We start from the raw sequence: 19,745 nt of genomic DNA, 5'->3' as shown, positions 1-19,745 counted from the left end.
GGTTAGGTTAGTCCAGTCCAATTTAGTTTCCTTTAGGTTAGTTTAGTTTAGTCCAGTCCAATTTAGTTTCTTTTAGGTTAGTTTAGTTTAGTCCAGTCCAATTTAGTTTCTTTTAGGTTAGGTTAGTCCAGTCCAATTTAGTTTCCTTTAGGTTAGTTTAGTTTAGTCCAGTCCAATTTAGTTTCCTTTAGGTTAGTTTAGTTTGGTCCAGCCCAATTTAGTTTATTTTAGGTTAGTTTAGTTTAGTCCAGTCCAATTTAGTTTCCTTTAGGTTAGTTTAGTTTGGTCCAGCCCAATTTAGTTTATTTTAGGTTAGTCCAATCCAATTTAGTGTCTGTTAGATTAGGTTATGTTAGGCGGAATACAGCAGAGGAGTTACGCTTATAAAGTATAACATTTTGTACACTTTATGCTGATTTCGCCTATGTCATTACCCCTCTTCCAATAATTTCCTCTCGGGGCTAAGTGGGGCTGGCCCAAGTAAAACTTTGAGAACGAAGAGCTTATCCCTGCATTCTGACAGAGGCCCAGTCTGCACATGTCAACGGGTATTATGCTATAACCCCTTCATTATCCCCACCCCATTTAAAAGTACAGGGTTATTGATGCTTGCATTGCGTGTCATTTATCTTCCTTTTGGCCCCACCCTACCATTCTCCCCCATTAGAATTTTTGAATCTCTCTCACTCTATCATCTAGATCTTGACCACACTGCAACACAATACCTCCTCATATGAAATTCAGTAGTTTTTGTACTGTCTCAAAATTTAACCGATGCATTGTTCATTTTCGAAGACGTTAGCCAGTAAATCTATAGCTAAGAGATATGAAGTGAAAAATACGAGCAGCTTTCTCCTTTTGTAAAGGTATAGCAGCTTTTCGAAAATATAAGGTCGTCTAAATAATTTAACAGGACTCTGAATTTCTTTCGTGCAATCCCTGTCAAGCAATACAAAAAAGATATCCTGTTAATAACCTCTAAAGAAGTAACATCGTTTAAAAAGTAAAACATTGCTAACTAATCAAATGTCTATACTTATATTTGTATTGTAGACTCATTTACGCAAGCGATATAAATAAAGTCACCCATTTTCTTGTACCAAACAATTCGTCTCTATAAATTATATACTACAACGTTTTGTCATATTTCTCTACTACTCGCTTATAAATGAAACAAGCAAGCTCAAAACACTTCAGTTTTTGAATAATACAAAAATGCTTTAATTTATTTATTTAGTTCGTTTGCAATTCTGTTTGTCATTCTATGGTTATTATTTTTATTATTATTACGTATTTATTGGTCGCTTATTTTAACGACGCTACCAGTATCTCACACAACAAATTAATTTAAATACCGGTTCAAAGATACGAAAGTCCTTATATTTAGTATACTTCAATTATGGTACAGTTCGGCTTATCGTTGTCTCAAACTAAGTGAGCTGCCTCCAATTTCTACATATCAGTCAGTTCTGATAAAGTTTACTCCATACTTTAGTCAACAAAACCTTCTACCAATAGACCTGGAATCGGGAAGCAAGTTATTTGACAAATACAATCTTTATTTTTCATTCGTATTTAAGGACAAATCGCTGAAACAAGTAGGTCCCATGTTCACGTGGAATTTTACTCAATTTAATTTACCGAATACACCCTTAGATGCTTTATAGTTTTACCACTGTTCTCCACCTCTGGTATTTAAAGGGCTGTGTTACCCTTTGTGTTTATATAACCGTTTCTCCTTGGTTTAGAATGTAGGCCACAGAAATCACGATTTGATTTTTTGTATTGTACCAAAACATCCTGTATAGTGGGATACTGACAAATACAGGTCACAGTTGAGATCGTATATCAAAGCGAACGGATAAAAAAACACCACTGGAGAGCAAAGTCTGGAGAAGACGACGGTAAGGCCAATTTTCAATCACGGCAAGCGCTACGGTTGGCAAATCCTTATTCCTTAAGAAGAATAAAGAAACTCGACCACTTTGAGAATGGCTGAAAAATATGAAAAACTGCACAGTGATGTTGACGCGAGATTTTTTCTGTCAGGAAAACACATTTGTTTGTATTGCAAATATAATGCAATGGACGTGTTCTATTTGTCTGAACCAAAGTTTAGAGTCAACAGAAAAGTGTAAACATCACTTCATTGTGTGCTGCATATTCGCCTGTTTGTGTTTGTGGCGAGGGTCTTCATTGTCATTGCATATCAAAGTAATATAAGTTAAACGAGAATGATAATAAAGTATAATAATAATAATAATAATAATAATAATAGTCCGTGCCGTAACAGCCCTCTGAGAGCCAAAGCCGACTAGTAATAAAGTATAAACCAAAGAATAAATCATAAACTTTGAACTGCAGCCTTTAAAATTAATACGGATCGTAATTTTTTTCGAGGTTGGTTGTCGTATATCGGAAAATAAACATGATAGAAGAATGCCACTAAGAACAAACTTATTGGCTTCTTGCTGTTGGCAAACACGTAAATAAATTAATTGAATTGAATTAATTGAATTGATAATATTTCATAAAAACTGTCATAACCCCCCAAAATTGTCCTGAGTTCGAATTTTGTTGAGGCTGGTTTATGTAGCTTGGAAAATGTTCTTTATTTCGAAGAGGATATTACAGAAACGGAGGCCGCAATACTGAAACACTATCCTGGGTTTCAATCTCGTTGAAGATGTTTGGTTTCCGGATAATTCAATTACTAATTGTAGTGTTCTGCATCAACATCCAGAAGGCTAGTTAATAATAATAATAATAATAATAATTCGGATGTGGGCCCTAGAGGCGCTGGGAGTAGCACAAACCGTGGGGCCGTTCGCATGGTGTGGACGGACGATCTACGGCGTGGCCTTCTTGCGTGTCACGCCACCAGTGATCCTTCGCGGAGAGGATACATGGCACGGATGCATTCCCTTTGGTGCGAGATGCATCCTGAGCACTCCAGTCTCTCGGAACAAAACCTGCGAGACTATGTGTACCATCTGCGAAGGAAAGGCTTTGACTTCAAGCCGCAAGATCCAGTTGCAGCTACGCCGCATAAAGCGGAAGAAATTAAAAATATCGCACCATGTCCCCCAGCTGCGACTGTTGATATCGACATTAAAACGCGGTTCTACCAATTGTTGAACTCCTGTGAATATCTGAAGGACAGGCAGCGAACAGTTCACCACAAGATATCGCTGCGGGCCAAACATCTGGCCGAAATGAACGAAATCTTAGATGAATTCCTAAAAGATGATTCTGATCTTCTTACTATCAATCGCGCCGTTTACGCTGCAGCCAGGTTATTAGTAACCCCAGCCCCGTTTAGGGTGGCAGAAAAAGCTGAGCAGCAAACAAAACGTCTGGACGCGAAGTTAAAGTTGGAAAGGCAACTGGTATCCAGAATTCACTGCGTGATTGAGTATGTAAACTCTGGTCGGAGATTTACCACCAAGCTGAGGCTTATCGCCCGCTCTCTCAAGGCCAAGTATCACACACTGAACAAGAATACGCTGCTGACCATCAAGCAGCACTCTCTGGACAAAATACGGGCACTAACCGCGGACAGGAAGAAGTTAGTGAAACGTTATAGGGCCGTAAAGGAGAACACCATCTTTCGTGTATGCCCTTCCCGTCTCTTCAGCAAGAACACTCCAGTCGTTCATACCCCACCAACAGCAACGCAGGTCGAGTCATTCTGGAAGAAACTCTACGAAACTAGATTTCCGTTGAACATAGATTCTCCGGCCATTGGTCTCTTTAGGCAGTTCTGCGATCGCCATTTAGAGGATGATGATGTGCCCCTAGTGATCACCGAACAAGATGTGAAACGTGCCTTTACTGGCAAAAAGAATTTTTCTGCTCCTGGAATAGATGCCATCAATAATTTTTGGTGGAAAACTTTCACGAGCACACACAAACATTTATCTCGTATCTTTACATCTTTTTTTTGTGTGGTACAGAGCCCATTCCACCTTGGTTAACAGAAGGGCGCACCGTTCTTATTCCGAAGAAAGGAGATTTGTCTAATCCGGAAAACTACCGACCTATTACCTGTCTTAATACTGTATACAAGGCGTTCACCTCCATCTTGAACGAAAGCATACTGCACCATATTGACCCTATCTGGAAAGAAGTATATGAGCAGCGGGGTTCGAAACGTGGCATTGCAGGTTGCAAGGACAATCTGTAGATTGACAGATGCATCTGTCAAGATGCGGTCCATTATAAGCGCAACCTGTCAATGGCCTGGGTGGACTACAAAAAAGCTTTTGACACAACTTCTCATGAGCTGATTGTCATCTTGCTCAAAGTGCTGAAAGTCCAACCTGACATAGTGAAATGCATTGAAAATCTACTACCGCTCTGGAAAACGCTCTTCACTCTAACATCTGGGAAGCGTGTAGTGTCAACCGAGTTGGTATGCTACCACCGCGGAGTGTTTCAAGGTGACAGCTTGAGCCCTCTTCCTTTCTGCATCTCGCTACTTCCTCTTTCCGTTGTGCTAAGACGTGAGCGTGGTTACATGTGCGGTGCACCGTCCATCCGTAAGCACAAAGTCACACACCTTATCTATATGGATGACTTAAAACTTTATGCTGCCAGCGACAGTGGCATTCAAAGTGCACTGAACACCGTGCAAGTATACACTCAGGATATCGGCATGGAATTTGGATTGGACAAGTGTGCAGTTCTGCATTTGAAAAGGGGAAGAAATAGGGATTTCGGCGAAGACGTGCAACTCGTGGACGGAAGCATCATACACCATCTTGATGCCGAAGAGTCCTATACATATCTTGGTGTGAGTGAGAGTCACGTCCAAGATGTCTCCAAGGTCAAAGAGGCTCTGTGCAGCAAGTATAGACACACCCTACGACAGATTTGGAGTTCCGAGCTCTCTGGTAGAAACAAAGTCACTGCCACCAACATGCTTGCTGTTCCGATCCTGCTCTATACTTTTGGAGCAATGAAGTGGACAGTTAACGAGTTGAAAAACCTGGACAGGGCCACCAGAAAAATGATGACCATGCACCGAAGTCTTTACCCTAAATCTTCTGTCCAACGCATATACCTCCCGCGTCATCTTGGCGGTAGAGGTCTCTTGGGTCTGGAGAATCTTACCAACAGGATAGTTCTGGGCACAGCTCATTCCATCATTAATAGCTCTGACCCCCTTTTGACATTCGTGTGTTCGCATGAGTCTGCGGGTGTAGGGGCGTTTATATTTCAGGCGGCAAAGAGAGCAGCAAATGACCTCGGACTTGACTTCGACACCAGCTCAGTTGTACAGCGAAGACAGTTGCCCCTCTTGACACTGACGTCAGATCAATTCAAGGGCACTGTTAAGAAGGCTGAGCAAACTTTGTTGCTCAAGCAACATGCAGATAAACCCATGCATGGGGCCTTCTTCAAAAATGTAGGAAAAATGGGCTTGTCAAAAGACCTGACGTTCGCCTTTCTACGGTCGGCTGGACTAAAGTCTGAAACCGAGGGTTTCATCTTAGCGTGCCAAGATGGTGTTGTAAACACACTTGTGTACCGCCGAATGGTGATGGGTGTGGGGGTAGCGGATACAGTCTGCAGGGCATGCCGAATGCAACCAGAGACGTTGATGCATCTTTTGTCGGCATGTAAACATTATGCCAGCTGCGCCTACATTCATCGACATAACGCTGCTTTACGTATACTCTACTACCACCTGAGACACTTTTACGGCATAGATAAGACACCCGTTTTGCCGTACGCTCCTGGGGACATTGAGTCCGTCGTTGAGAACGACAAATGTAAAATTTATTGGAACTATTCGTTCCCCACTACCAGGCAGTTAACAGCCACTAAACCTGACATCGTTCTCATCGATGCCTCTGGATGCACCATATATGTCATCGAGTTTTCGGCCCCGGCTGAAACCAACATAGTTGTGAAGGAGGCTGAAAAACGGACCAAGTATCAAGACCTTGTGTTTGAGCTAAGACAGCTGTACCCAGGATTCACTGTCAAATTAATCGTCCTTATAATTGGAGTTCTTGGAGGAGTCAAGTCGTCGCTGCTGGCTAACATCAAGCTCATTCCGGCATGCCAGCGTAACGCTGAAGCATTACTCAGCCGGATGCAAAAGGCCGTGCTTCTTGGGTCGCTACTGCGTGCGCACGACCCCAACTCACTGTAGCCGCCTATCTCGTGGTGCAAGCATCCGAGTTATGACGGCAACACGCCTGAAGTTTTTGGCTGCTTGTGGACCAATTAAACAATTCATAATAATAATAATAAACTCGAAACAGTAATAACAACAACAACAATTATAGGAATAAATCTTTCCTCTTCTTTTCTTCTTCGAGAAAGTACTTACTTAGTCCATCAATGTCTACGATTTCTTCATCACCTTCAGAAATGTGCGTATGTCGAATGCAAATTCCAGCCGCAGGACCTCGCTGGTCAGTGGGTTGTCTGGACGCAAAAAAATGTCTACTGACAGTCCGCAGGCTTAGTCGGCGCTTACTCAGTTGTGCGCGCTTTTCGGAACCAGATCCATTCTGCTTTTTTGTCATGTGATAAAAAACTTTTACGGTGACTGACATAAACAAAGTCTTGTCGGACCATCAGCCGTGTCACTTGGTTGGGAATCGACGACGTTCAATGAACTAACACGGCATTTTCAGAGACGATTTTATTGAGATCCATACTAATTTCGGAACAGAAATGTCTCTTATTGTGTCCCTTCAGATGTTAGGACATTGCTGGGACGTGCCTCGCCCTGTCTTCCCATCACGAGCACGGTAAGCAACAGCCAACGTGAAATTCTGTTGAGGCCGATGCCACCTTAATCCACTGGCCCGAAAATATCGCTGGTCAGACTGCAAACATCACGCCGACGAATGTCAGTGGGCTGCTCGTCACAGTTCTTGTCCGCTTGATGCGATGCCGACCGAAGACGCACATTTGTCGGCGCTCTGGGAAATAGTAAGCATGTATCCGTTTCGTGGCGTGCGTCTTCTTGGAAGTCGCTATCTTAAGGATCACAGGTGCACATATATTATGTAGACTCTGACGCTGAATGTGTGCATTGACATCAACTGTATTTCTTTAAGACTCATTTTGCTATTTTTCTCCGTGTTTACCAAGGCGTCTCTCCCTTTTAGGTGGCGAAATATTTGTTTACTTTTTCTAAGAATTTCGGCCGTGACGTCATGTGAGTGACTTAATTTGATAGGTTGGAGCCGTTGTTGGGTATCCCAAGAAAATGGAGTCGCACGAGACTGATTCCTCCTTTGGGAGTGTAAGGTGGAGGCACCCACTCTCATTATATGACTTATCGTATCTGTTCTTCTGCTATGGCAGAAGGCGTCTTCCGGAGCACGCTCTCTCTCTCTCTCTCTCTCTCTCTCTCTTTCCCTCTCTCTCTCCCTGTGTATACATCAACCAATTTCATTTTCCTGGCACATCCATGCAGTCTCTCAGTTTCCTAGATGAGTTTCTGGCACAGGGAATGAAAACCAAAACACGACTGCAGCAACATCTCGCCTTGCCTCGCGTCTTCCTTTTCATTAACTTGTCTCTCCTCTTTTCTACTCCTTCATCATATTTCTGTAGCGTCTTTTTCTGTGTGTCGAGGTTTTTAGTAAGTTCTCCTTCTTCATTTCATCTTTTGCCCTGGAAAAATATAATATATATGGTGAAGGTTCTTATGGAGTTTTGTGCAGACTTCTTGAATGCTGATTAATGTGGCGTTGGTAGCGGGCCGGGAGTATGAAGGATCAGAATAGCCAATATCCAGATCATTCACGACTCCGTGAACTTCATTATCGGGCTCGGATGACACGGACGGCTTCCAGGCAGCCGAATCTTAAACACGCTTCAGTTAAGAAATGCGAAGACCTATCACACGCTACGAAATGTTCAGATGAATAGTTAGTTTAAATATACGAAGAAGCTAATATGATTGACGTGTGGCGTTTAAAAGTCTCAATAGAAAAGAAGGTTTACGCGACGTCTGTTTATTGCAGGATTAACCGCGGGTCCCATTGAAATTCTTCTGTGCCTTTGTACGCTGACTTCATCTACGCACGCCTATGCTTCAGTCAAGGGTTCGCATCTCGAACGAGAGGCGTGCTTTGTGACGTGAAGCATTAGGTATTGTCGTGCCGACTAGGCTTTGCACATTTTCAAGGATATTTTACCTCTTTTTGTACTGCGTGTCGGTTGACGAGACACAGACACTCAGTTTTCTCTGCGTTTACTTCTACACGAACGTCCTTTACCAACTTGCAATTCTCGTGGCGCATTCTAAAGCAAAGTTTAAAACCGGTGGTGAAAACGCAACTCCTTGATTAGACAATTGTGAAAACGAGACGCTGGGTTACCTCATTGGGTGTCTTTGTACGTACACAAGGCTCTTGAAAGGAATCATCGATCCCCGACTGCATGGTCCATTGTGTCTTCTAAGACATGGCGTCCCCCACTTGACAATTTAGCAGTAAATGCGAAACGCGACGAAAGAAACAGCATTTGCCCTGGGAAGTCAGATGAGCTTTTTAAAAATTGTTGGTTGAAAAATTGGGTACGTGAATACAGTTTGAAGGATCGTTACTTCCAGTGTCAGATCCAGCCGTTTGGATACTTTGTTCTTTCTTTGCTCGTAGCATCATCCTACCAGGTAGGTCGGTTGGGAAACTTGAATTCATATTATATCACGACGTATCATCCATCGTCTGAATTTCTTATCAATGCAAGTGTGCAGAAAGCTTCTTTGTTTTGCGACGTGTTCGCCAGGACATCTTTTCGGGGAACACTTGCTACCACACCGTTCAGAATCTTTGTCTTCCCGGCTGCTGTCTTAAAAAACTTTGATTAAAATATACGAAATTATAATTTTACCGAAAGATGACTGTCTTCTGAGATTTTGCACCGTGTACTCTAGTAGAAGTTTGCCGACTATTTAGAGGTGCTTCCTCTCTCCATCATCGCCCTGATGACGGACGCAGTAGGCACCCCTGAAACGTCGGCAAACTTCTACCAGACTTCGCGTCTCAGCGTCCCAGAAGTATTCTTTATACTCCTCTGTGAGAGCCCTAATCTTACCTATAATTTTACCTCTTGTTTAGTATGTTTCTGTACTTCGTTTTGCGGTGTGTCGGAGCGTAATCAATAATTCGTGCGTTATGGTTTGCAGGTGATAGTAATGTACCCGCGACCCAACATCTAAACGTGCACAGTTCGTGTCTGGCTGAGAGAAATTGGTTTCTCGCTGAAGACATGGAGGTAAGAACTTGAAGGGAAAATCTGTATCGAGCAGCCAAATTTGCCACGGGCGAGTGTTGACGTATATGCAGTCTGTTCCAAAATTTTCACAAACAATCTACAATCTTGCATTGCCTCCCCAGGTTTTGCTACGTGTTTCATATTTTATAATTGTATGGAAAACTAGCCCTTACATGCGGTAATAAAATGGTGATTTCACGCAAGACGCCTGTTTGCTGCGTTTGTATCAGTGCGTCATAAAATATGCTGGCACCTGGCAGAAAGCCCCGAGAAAGTTTCTGGTAACGTGCACTTACAGTACCAGGTTGTTTTGTTTGTGTATGTGTTGTTATCGACTATAGATTTATTATCTTTTACTTTCTTTTGTTAGTTAATACATAAAATTTATATCAGGTAAAGTCAGTAGGACTTAATGAAGTCTGCATCTTATTTTAAGCGGGTATTTCTTAAAAATGAGCTGCAAAATTATGTGAAATTTTATTTGGGATGAATGGGGAACAGGGGCTGCATTAGAGAAATTTATATAAATAATTTTTTGCTATAATACATTTAATAGAAATCTTGTGAGAAAATGTTTAGTTAAATATGCAGATGGACAAACATGGTCTTGCGCATTCATTTTGCACACTTTGCATAGAGAATATCCACATCGTCTTAACGTAAACGTGGTTTTATTCCAGGAAGGATTTCCGTGATTTTCCGAGTGAGGTTAGCCAAAGCTGTGAACATCACAGGTCCGGACCTTCTGAAGAGACTTGGAGTGATCGTCACCATTTTCAGCGTGTTCCTGGTGATACGAACGCTTGTGATCGTGGGGACAACAGCTGACGATCTGAAAGCGTTTCTTTGCCGCACAGACTGGTGGGATCATTCCTTCACCACACGTGAGTATTAGAATTTAGTTGTATACTGTATGAAAACAAATTAACTTTCTTCATTGTTCTGAATCTTGTGACCGGAATCCATGAATGCCTGTTTTGCGACTGATTGCACGTGACACAACCACCCTTTCGGCATATGCATTTTTCCTTTTCAGATGCTTCTCAACACGTGTGTAACTGAGTGTTATTCCTCTTGTTCTAAATATTTGTCAGTGTGAGAAGAAGTTGGTGGTATATTAGGATGAAACTTATTCATAGTATCTTCAGCTTGTGGGAGACCACGCGAGAGATCATTTGACGAATTAAGTAAACATTTTCTACGAAGGTGGTCATAGATCGCTTTTGTACTTTAAAGCCTACCCACAATAACATTGGCGGAGATACGGAAAACCGTGTAGGAAACTACTTAATGTGTAGGATAAAATCGCGTTGTGACGGATAAATTCTGCCCACTAGACGCAATATTTCTCGCGTAGAGTTCATGCGGGATTGTGACTAGTAGATGCGTTCGTGATTCTACCGTTGATATTTCATTGGATACATCCGAGTAATGATGGTGAATCTTATATATATATATATATATATATATATATATATATATATATTGAAAACAAATACACTGTTTACTCTTCGTATTTTTATGAAAATATTAATATCCATGCCACCCTTCCTGTCTTTATTTCCGGAAAAATAAAACAATTTTCACAAAGAATATTTTAATAAATTGGAAGAATTGACTTAATAAAGTCATTGTCTCTCGCCTTTTCTTATTTGTTTAATGACTAAAGATTTTCGATATGTGTTTTATAGTCAAGACAGGAGAAAGTGGAATCAAATGGAAGGGATGGGAAGTGTGCATAAAATTATTTTTGTGGAACCTAAAGATGAAGAAATTCGGAATGTGGGCGTTTTTCTTTATTTTTCTATTTTCTTTGAAGCCGAAGCTCTTCCGAGTAATATTTAAACATTCAGTTCCTACCTCAAAGAAGCCACATCCCGTCTTCATGATAAAGATAAGTTGATTAATGCTGTTTAGTAAAAGTAATGAAATAATTGGCTGAGAGAGTAAAATTAAGAGTTATTAATGAAGATTGTAAAAAGTATGATGTAAGGTTTTCATCTTGATTAATCTGGCTTAAGAAAGGATTCGCTGGCGGGCTGTTACTTTTACATTAATGAACAATCTGCTTTCACAAAATGCTGTGTTGTTGTTTGTTTTTTTTAAACTCAACATGTGTTATTGTCTTGAGAGTTCCGTAGTGGTGTTCAAACAATCTTGCTGATGAACTGCACTCCTGAGCAGGTTGAATGCGGTCAGTTTGTTTAATAGGCTAGTAATAAAAATGCTAGCACATCGGGTCACTAATTTAATTTTTCGAGGTCAGATTAGTCTGTGATCGTCCGGGTCTCCGGAGTTCATTAGAAGCTAGACAGACAGACATATTATAAACGAATAAATCTTCTATTTCTGTAATAGAAATAATTGGTACGTTTTATACAAGTAAGGCGTATTCGATGTTCTAACTCTCCGTGAAATGGTGAAAGTGTTCGCTACGCCAATGCATAAACACCACAAAAACAGATTGAGGGAGGAATTCCGGTAGGACAAACAGGAGCGATTTAGTGGCCTGGTAGGTTTGTCCCCGCAGGACTTCTTCAACTTCAACCGGTCGCAATCGCCTTACCATTATCGGGTGCTATACCAAACTTCCATCGTTCCACGCTCTTTGTGTGCCCCCCATCTCAAGCTTCTTTCTGTTATTACAGAACTTCAACAGTGACTCCGGTGAAAGATAAATTGAACGCGCCTGAAGAACGGGAGGGACCAAGTCCAATCTCACGCACAAAACTAGATTTCTAGAAGATTCAAACAACTTCTAGGTTACGGTAACCTAATATTGATCCCGATAGTAAGAAATCTGCGCATCATTATGCTTCACCAACCAGTTCAAGTTACCTCCTGAGTCATTATTGATGAAACTTTGTATTGATTTTCTTGCGAATTTCGTTTTGGTTTGAACTTGACAACTCCTCCCGCTTTACGCTAAACTAAAATGAAATTCCTCTAAAAGTTTTCAGTGCGCGAATTATATCTGCAGAATATGCTATTAAGATGTCTGACAAGTTCCTTAAACATTTCTCGGTGCGGTTTACGGTTAACGAAATACTCTCAGTGAAGTGCCGTCTCTGCGGCTTCCCGACTAAGGAATCTGTTGGTGCATGTAGTGTGGTTGCCGAAATTTGCAGTAGCATACTTGATTCTGCAGTAATGAATTTGTATTTGCCACAGATTAACATTAAGTTACACGATTTGTGAAGAATCGCAAAGAATACGTTTGTGGGACACGGGCCTTCTGAAGCCTAGTGAGATTGTGCTGCCCAAGTCTTTATTTTTGTGTCCCACCTGCCCCAAACCCGAGGCTTCACCCTATTTCTTTGTTGCGTTTGGTGTGTGCTGTGTATTTGTACTTATTTTCGTGATTTTTTTGCCGATTTTTCTTAAAGTAATTTATTTCTTTTTGTGTCCTAAAAGCTTTAATTTCATTTGTATTGATTCTATTACAATTGTATTGCCTAACAAAATCTCCTTATTTATGAGCTGCTAGTAAATAGATCAAATGAAACAGGGTGATGACCATAATGAGGAACACAACACAGAACAGGGAGAAGCCAGTCGTCTAGACTTTTTTCGGTGTTCTCCACGCTCTAGTGTGGGCCTCTTCAGGCTGTCTTCCTCGTCGGTCGCGTTTCTTTGCAGAGGTACTTAACCTGTATGAGCTGGGATGAAGTTAGTGCAATAATGATCAAATACGTTACAATGATCTCTGATAACACCAATGCAACAGCGACCTACGTGAAGTGGCGTGAAGAACATCTCATCGTTGTATTGTCAGTGTGGGTACATAAAGGCTATACCTTTAAATCTTGATTTTTATTTTCAAAAAGTGTCCTGGAATTCACTTTGAGAAGAGCTCTTGTTCTAGCGTTTTGGCTCTTGCTTTCGCCTTGATCACTCTCAGTGTTTGATCTGCTAAGTTTGAAGATACGTACAATCATATCCGGATGTAAGCTTCCGTTGTGACGTTTGAGGTTATCACAGCAATGAAAATTTGAATTTTGGGCGGCTTAGTTTTGACGCCGTGTAGTCTCGTAGGCGGTCACCAATGTTTCGGAGGAAATAATTGCCTCCATCTTCAGATTAGGAGTAATGGATATGGAGGTGATAAGTTCTCCGAAACTTTATTTACCACTTACGCGGCGTCATGATCTTTAAATAGCATGATTCAGAACATTCATACGTAGGGCCGTGTTCCCATTTTGCCAAGGAAGACCCTGGAATCTCCCATAGCCACTGAACTGCGGTATTCTGTCTCCAGTCCGTCGACTTCCTAGAATGCAACGGACCGACGTCTAGTGTTTTAATATTTGCATTTATTTGCAGGCATTTTTCGTGATGTGGAATAAACGCACGCAGTCTCCGTTCTGATAGGACACATTTAATTTCCAATTCATTCGCCATATGTCTCATCAGTTTCCTCTCCACTATTTATTCGATCAAAAATAAATCTGAGTGGGTGGGAACACACATGACGTGCGTTCAGACGTGTCCCTGCCAATTACGTGCTTCACAGGGTTTTTTAGTAGGAGCCTCGAGCATTTTATAAAGCGTGGGCTGGTTGTTATACAGCCTCTCTACCTGATGGTGGAAATCGGATACCCGCCTTTCGGCGTTTGACGTCTTTTATCAGAATTCGTTTGATTTTCTGTTATTGTTGACTGTGACGGAACTTGACTTTCGAATGAACTGCTGATAATTGAATCGATTTTCAGTAAGGTTACATGCTGGGTCTAGTCCAGAATTAATGTCGAATTGTTAAAATTATTGTGGCGTTTTTTCTCCCATGTGTTTTATATAAATGTTGAGATCAAAACATATAACAAAACAGTTTGCCTCTTATTTTTTTGTAGCGAGGAATGTAAATTCTTAATCTCGTCATTGTGCCTACGTTTCTCGGTCTCTGTACCTACTGTTTGAAAATACATGAAATATTGAACACTTGGAAACCCGTTTTAAATTTAAAATAATATGCTCCATTATTAGTATTGCGTCAGGTAATCAAATGAAAGTTTTTATTTCGCCAAACAAAGTTAATGTTAATTGAATTGCTAATTTGTTAATAATAATTTAAATTCATATATTGAAGTACGTGATGTTACGAAGATTCGGCAGGCCATTCACGAAGATCGACGTCGTACCATCAACGACTTGTGCGACATTGTTGGGATAGGCTATGGGACCTGTCAGCTGATTCTAAAGGAAGAACTCCACATGCGACGCATCATGACAACGCGCCAGCGCACGCCGCCCTCAAAGTTCGGCAGTTTTTGGCCTCAAACACCATGGCCGTCATCCCGCACCCTCCTTATTCGCCGTGTGACTTCTTCCTCTTCCCAAAGATGAAAATTCAGCTAAAGGGAAGGAGATTTGAGACGATAGAAGAGATTCAGGCAGAATCGCAGATGGTGCTTGACAGGCTGACAAAGAAAGATTTCCAGGGATGCTTCCAGGCTTGGCAGCGGCGCTGGGATCGTTGTGTTCACTCCCAGGGGAACTACTTCGAGGGTGATGGATGAATTTAATACCTGAGATAAGTGTACGGGTTTTTATAGGCGCAGTCTGGAAACTTTCTGATCGCACCTCGTAGATGTCTGCTACATATTAAATTGTTTTGTACGTTATTAACATGGTTTGTATATTACGTTGAAGAACCTAATACTTTAATTTTATATATTCAGAATGCATCGTGCATTTGACTGGTGATAGTAATCGGAGCTGTCATTAGCTAGTCCATCAGATTCCCAGAAATTAACCTTTGAAAGGGTTATTTAATCTTCAGGGTTCAGGTTTTATATCTGAGTGACTGTGTTTCGTTGCTTTTTTAATGACTTCACCTAACTGTCTTACCGCTAATTATTAAACGAGCAACCAAATGTAACAAACGTGGAAACAGGTCATCTTCATGTTCACCGCATTGAGAATACGAACTCAAAATTAATATTTTTATTCACTAGGATGACAATAATAATAATAGATAATCGTATGTAGTATTTCCTCTTGTGTTCCGTCCGTTCTAATAACATACGGTATTCGTATTTCATTAACAAGAAAACTTATTCTGAATTAAAATTAATTTCTCTTTGCCGATTTAGTTTCTACACTGATTTAACCCCCTCCCCCACTCTCCCCCAAGGGTTTAACTCCAGTTCACCAATTTGCGAGCACGGCGCTGAAATTAAGGGATATTTCCAAGGCGCCTGCGACGTTTGACCATGAAATTAAAACGCTTCTCTTCCAAAGCGTCCGAAGAACACTGTACTACCACTGCATTAAATGTTTAATGCTTTGTTGGGCATTTGTGACTGAAGCCAGTGTTTATCGCCCTATTGCACTGTTGCATTATGGCTGCAGTTTTCTGGAGTAACATTCTGAACGTTGTAAATAAATTCTAACTCTATTTTTCGTACACTATTCTACACTGCTTTCTTACGCATGCCAGCGTGAATACGTTTCGTTGTATTAGTTGTTATTAATATGATCATAGGTCTATAAACTGCACTAATAAAAATAGATATTTTATCTGTTCAGGATGTTCAAAAATAATGTGAGCGGTTTAAAATATTTGTTTAATGAAAACTAAACGACGTGCGAAAATGAAACTTCCGCCACCCCTGGAAGGAGAATTTCGAAACGTCTTCTGGGGCTGGGTTATCATTTTATTGTCATGTCAGCAGTTCAGCTCCTAGTGGACATAATTGGAGTTACATCACTTCTTGCGTATGCTACGAACAGTTGCTAATGCTTCCCTTCAGTTCTACGTTTTGTTAAATAAATATTTAAAAGCGCTCAACACCTGTACATTAATGGCATTCTATGTAGTTGTTGTGGGCGTGGTTCAGTTCCTTCATCTTGCCTACATCGTCTTTACTTACTGAAAGCCAACCTGAGTTGGTACTGCACTGCCCTGCAGAGCCCCCACTTAAAAATCGCTCTGACTGTCCGTCTGTACGCAAATATTAACTAGAGAACACTGACATTATTTTCAGTAAATTTTGTACTAAAATCTGTTGACACTTCAATATCGATTAAAATCGAACAGATGTAACGAGCGTCTTACATGAAGACCTAGTAATTTGAATCTACCAATACTCGTTGTTATTTGTCATTAGCAAGGACAAGATTTTACTTTTGCACCTTTGTGAATATTTCAAGTTGAAGGAAACTAACCCACCTGAAGCTGATATTAAAATTTACACTCTTATTGCTTTAAAGAAACGTAATTTTATTATGTTTATAGAGAAGTAACTACGCGTTATGCCTGTCGGCTGTCTGTTGCATGTGTCCTTGACGTGGAGTCTGTGAAACAAAGCATAATCACGTTGCGTATCGAGCCCGAACAAAGACTATTTCACTTATTTATTGAAGTCGAGCACTCGTTTCATGAAATGAACACGGTACAGGTTTCACACACAGGACAGTAACAAGTCTGTGTCTCATTATGATAGAACGTAGAAGAATTCAGTGCAATTAATGCAAGTAGTTTGTGTCGAAGTTATAGACTAAGAAGGCGCGCCATTAACGAGTTGCTTGTCTGTTCCCCCGTTCCCTAATTTGGTTACGTATAATGGAGTTATGGACACTAATTGACCTATTTTCGTGAGACCCGGCTTGAACAGCATTCTCGTGGAGGCCACGTGTAACTGTTTGGATTCGAAGTGTGTCAGGTGCGAAGTTCTGCCCCACTCAGTGTAAAGGTCTGATGATTTCTATCATAAAAGGATATTATAAAAATACAAATTAAAATTAACAACGTGCCTTTGCGTGAAATATTTAATTCTGCTTAATTTAACTGCAAATTTAAGTGTTGAGTTTGCGTAAAAGGGTTTTTGTCCAGAAATTAGGCGTGCTGCCTGGTCCTTAGGTCTTCGCGGCGGCGAAGATGGCTCTTCTCTGGAGTGTTGCGCCCTGATGATGGAGACAGTCAGTACTTGTGAAACGCGTCTGTCAGCTTTTACCAGATTACACGGCGCGAAATCCCCTATGACAGTCATCTACTGGATTTAAGATTGCTTCCAGATGTTGTTTCTTACGCTCAATATTTTTAAGCGAAACGTGGTGATGTTGTGAGTGGATAAGGATGTGGAAGGATGCGGCCAGGTCTGCTTCAAGACGCTGTCCCAGCACTCGTCTGAGCAGAGACAGGAAATACACGAAATTATCGGTTGTCCTACAGTATCGTCGGGTTCGCATTGGACAAGTCTCGAAAGAAATAATGCACGCGAGCTTTTTCGGAGTGTACTATCACTGCTGTTGGTCCATTGAGCCTACTTGGAAGCCCTGATTGCGCCTCGCAAACTGCGATTTTTCGTGCTTTGTCGTCAAATCTGCTATTTGACCATGTGCTCAGTTGGCCTTATTTCCGCTTTTCGTCAAATGTTCGAGCACTTACCTCGACGGATCAGAATCATTCTTGAGAAGCTTTTTGTCCCTCAGATTATCAAGATATGGAACGCGAAGGTCCATAATCTTGTGCACCAGAGCCAATCACTGAACGTATCTTTAACCAGATAAATCCCATCCAAATCCTGGCACCATAATTCTTTAGTATTCGTTTTAATATTATTCTGTCATCATCGCCTGGGTCCCTTAAGATGTTACGTTTCTTCACACACTCCGCTGAAACCTTTCCGTGTACTTCTCGTCTGGCCATTGGGTGCTGCATGTCCAACCTCAGTTTACACTTTAGTCTAATAGCTTAATATAATGACTTTGAGGTAAGTAGTTCTTGTCCTTCGGCCTTCGCACCTGAAGTTCAGACATCGGGGACGGGCGGCATCGAATGTTAAAAGTTATTCAATGTTTCGTCATACATGAAAGTGCCACCCTGAAGATAGCAACTGCGATGTTTGCCGAAACGTTGGAAACTTTTAACATTTGACGCGAAGCATCCCCGAAAACCGTTCCGTTTAAAAGACTTGGTTCTGGCTGTTGAGAGATCCGGCTGAGTTGGTTTAGCTGTGATCACAAACAACGATTAAGACACTGGAGCGATGGTAAATGACGGCGTCGTGTCTAGCTTCAGGACAATAGCTAGCCCCAGCCCGCCCGTCTCTCGCTGTAAGTCATTCGGCGTGAAGCGTGTTCAGTGGACAGTGGCAGGTGCAACATCCTGGATCGTGAAATTCCTGCTGTTATCTCTGGAGTCACATTCCGTTTGTATGTTACAGGCTGAGTGTAGTAATTCATGTGTCGAGTACATTTCATACGCATTTCCCTGTCGGTTTCCGATGAAAGTAAACAGCACGACGGCTCTACAGACGAAAAAGAAATTTCGACTTCATGAGGATACGATCCTGCGATCCCAATGCGTATGAGACCGCTACGCTACAACAGAACTTACGCGATTCATGATGTAATGGCATTGATTTGTGTTCCTTCAAGAAGGCATTAAGAATACGCGCCTTGTGTATTTGGAAAACAAAAGTTGACGCAATTCTTTGTTAATAATTCATAATTTCGCAAAGAATGAGTGTGTTTATTCCAGTAAGCATCGCACGTCTTCAGTGTCGTTAAATTTATGCTATGAAAACGACGCGATTTGACATGTAACGTTTTTCAATTTCCTACAGTCCTGGCGCCGTTTAATAATTGTTTACCTATGAAACGGTTGCCTAGTAACAAGAATCTGTAAGCACGGATTAAAATATTGCCTTGGGTACTATAAATCCATGTGTGGTTGCCCAGCATACAGTCGTCGAAGGGGAGACGAGAAAATACGAAATCCCATGGGGTTCTTACGTAATAGATAAATTATTCGTGGTCGTCAATGTTGATATTTTTTAAAACAAAAATTAAATTCTTCCAGTTTGTTTTAGCATGTATTACTATACTAAATTTAATGAAAATTTAAACAACCTGAGCATCGATACTACGTTTTGACGAACTCTACAAACAGATGAACGTGTTTTAGGATATCTGGTTTTACAAACTTCAGCGAATTGATAACAGCGAGATAATGTGTATGTACATATATTAATTACTACCTTCTGGTTTACGGTTGGTGCGCGTGATACCTGAGTTTTACAGCTGAGTGATTCAGTTACGCTCCGTTCGATAAAATGATTACCTTCTTCGCCAGTAACATTTCTGGCCCTCCTTATTATTTTTAAACTCTCAGGAACACAAGATACTCGCTGTGTACAGGTTAGGAATACGATGTTAACATTAACAGCTTTAGGGCAAACTGCTGACGTGGTCGAAGGTTGCAGTCAGGCCCCGTGGCTTCACATTTCACGTTTCTTCAGTTCAGAAGGGTGCCGATCCCAAAGCGTCCCTAAGTCCCGCGTCTCCCGTGAGCCTGTCCCCGTAATGAGTCTGCTCTTAATACAGGTCGTCTGTCTTCCTTATGTCTTCCACTTGACTCCCATTTATATGTACCGCACATAAGATCTCTTGTAATGAAGACGTACACTTCAACTTCGTTATTCAGTCAAAATAATCTGTTCATTTCAAGTAAATCGTGGTTCTTATCTTATTGCTTGTTACTCCGTAGA

General features: G+C 41.2%; 1 long non-coding RNA gene across 1 annotated transcript; it reads left to right on the top strand.

The window, feature by feature from the left end:
* Positions 1 to 9,055: 9,055 nt before the first annotated feature.
* LOC147870815 (uncharacterized) lies at positions 9,056 to 12,531 on the top strand. Its single transcript, XR_015533152.1, has 3 exons — positions 9,056 to 9,252; positions 9,933 to 10,136; positions 11,901 to 12,531. It is a non-coding gene; the product is annotated as an uncharacterized LOC147870815 (long non-coding RNA).
* Positions 12,532 to 19,745: the final 7,214 nt, after the last annotated feature.

This window comes from Zootermopsis nevadensis, unplaced genomic scaffold (genome assembly GCF_977971745.1).
Source record: "Zootermopsis nevadensis isolate Lab colony 2312 unplaced genomic scaffold, Znev_1.0 Znev_ptg000192l, whole genome shotgun sequence".
In the NCBI taxonomy this organism is placed as follows: domain Eukaryota; kingdom Metazoa; phylum Arthropoda; class Insecta; order Blattodea; family Termopsidae; genus Zootermopsis; species Zootermopsis nevadensis.
This window is presented reverse-complemented; position numbering and strand designations above follow the sequence as displayed.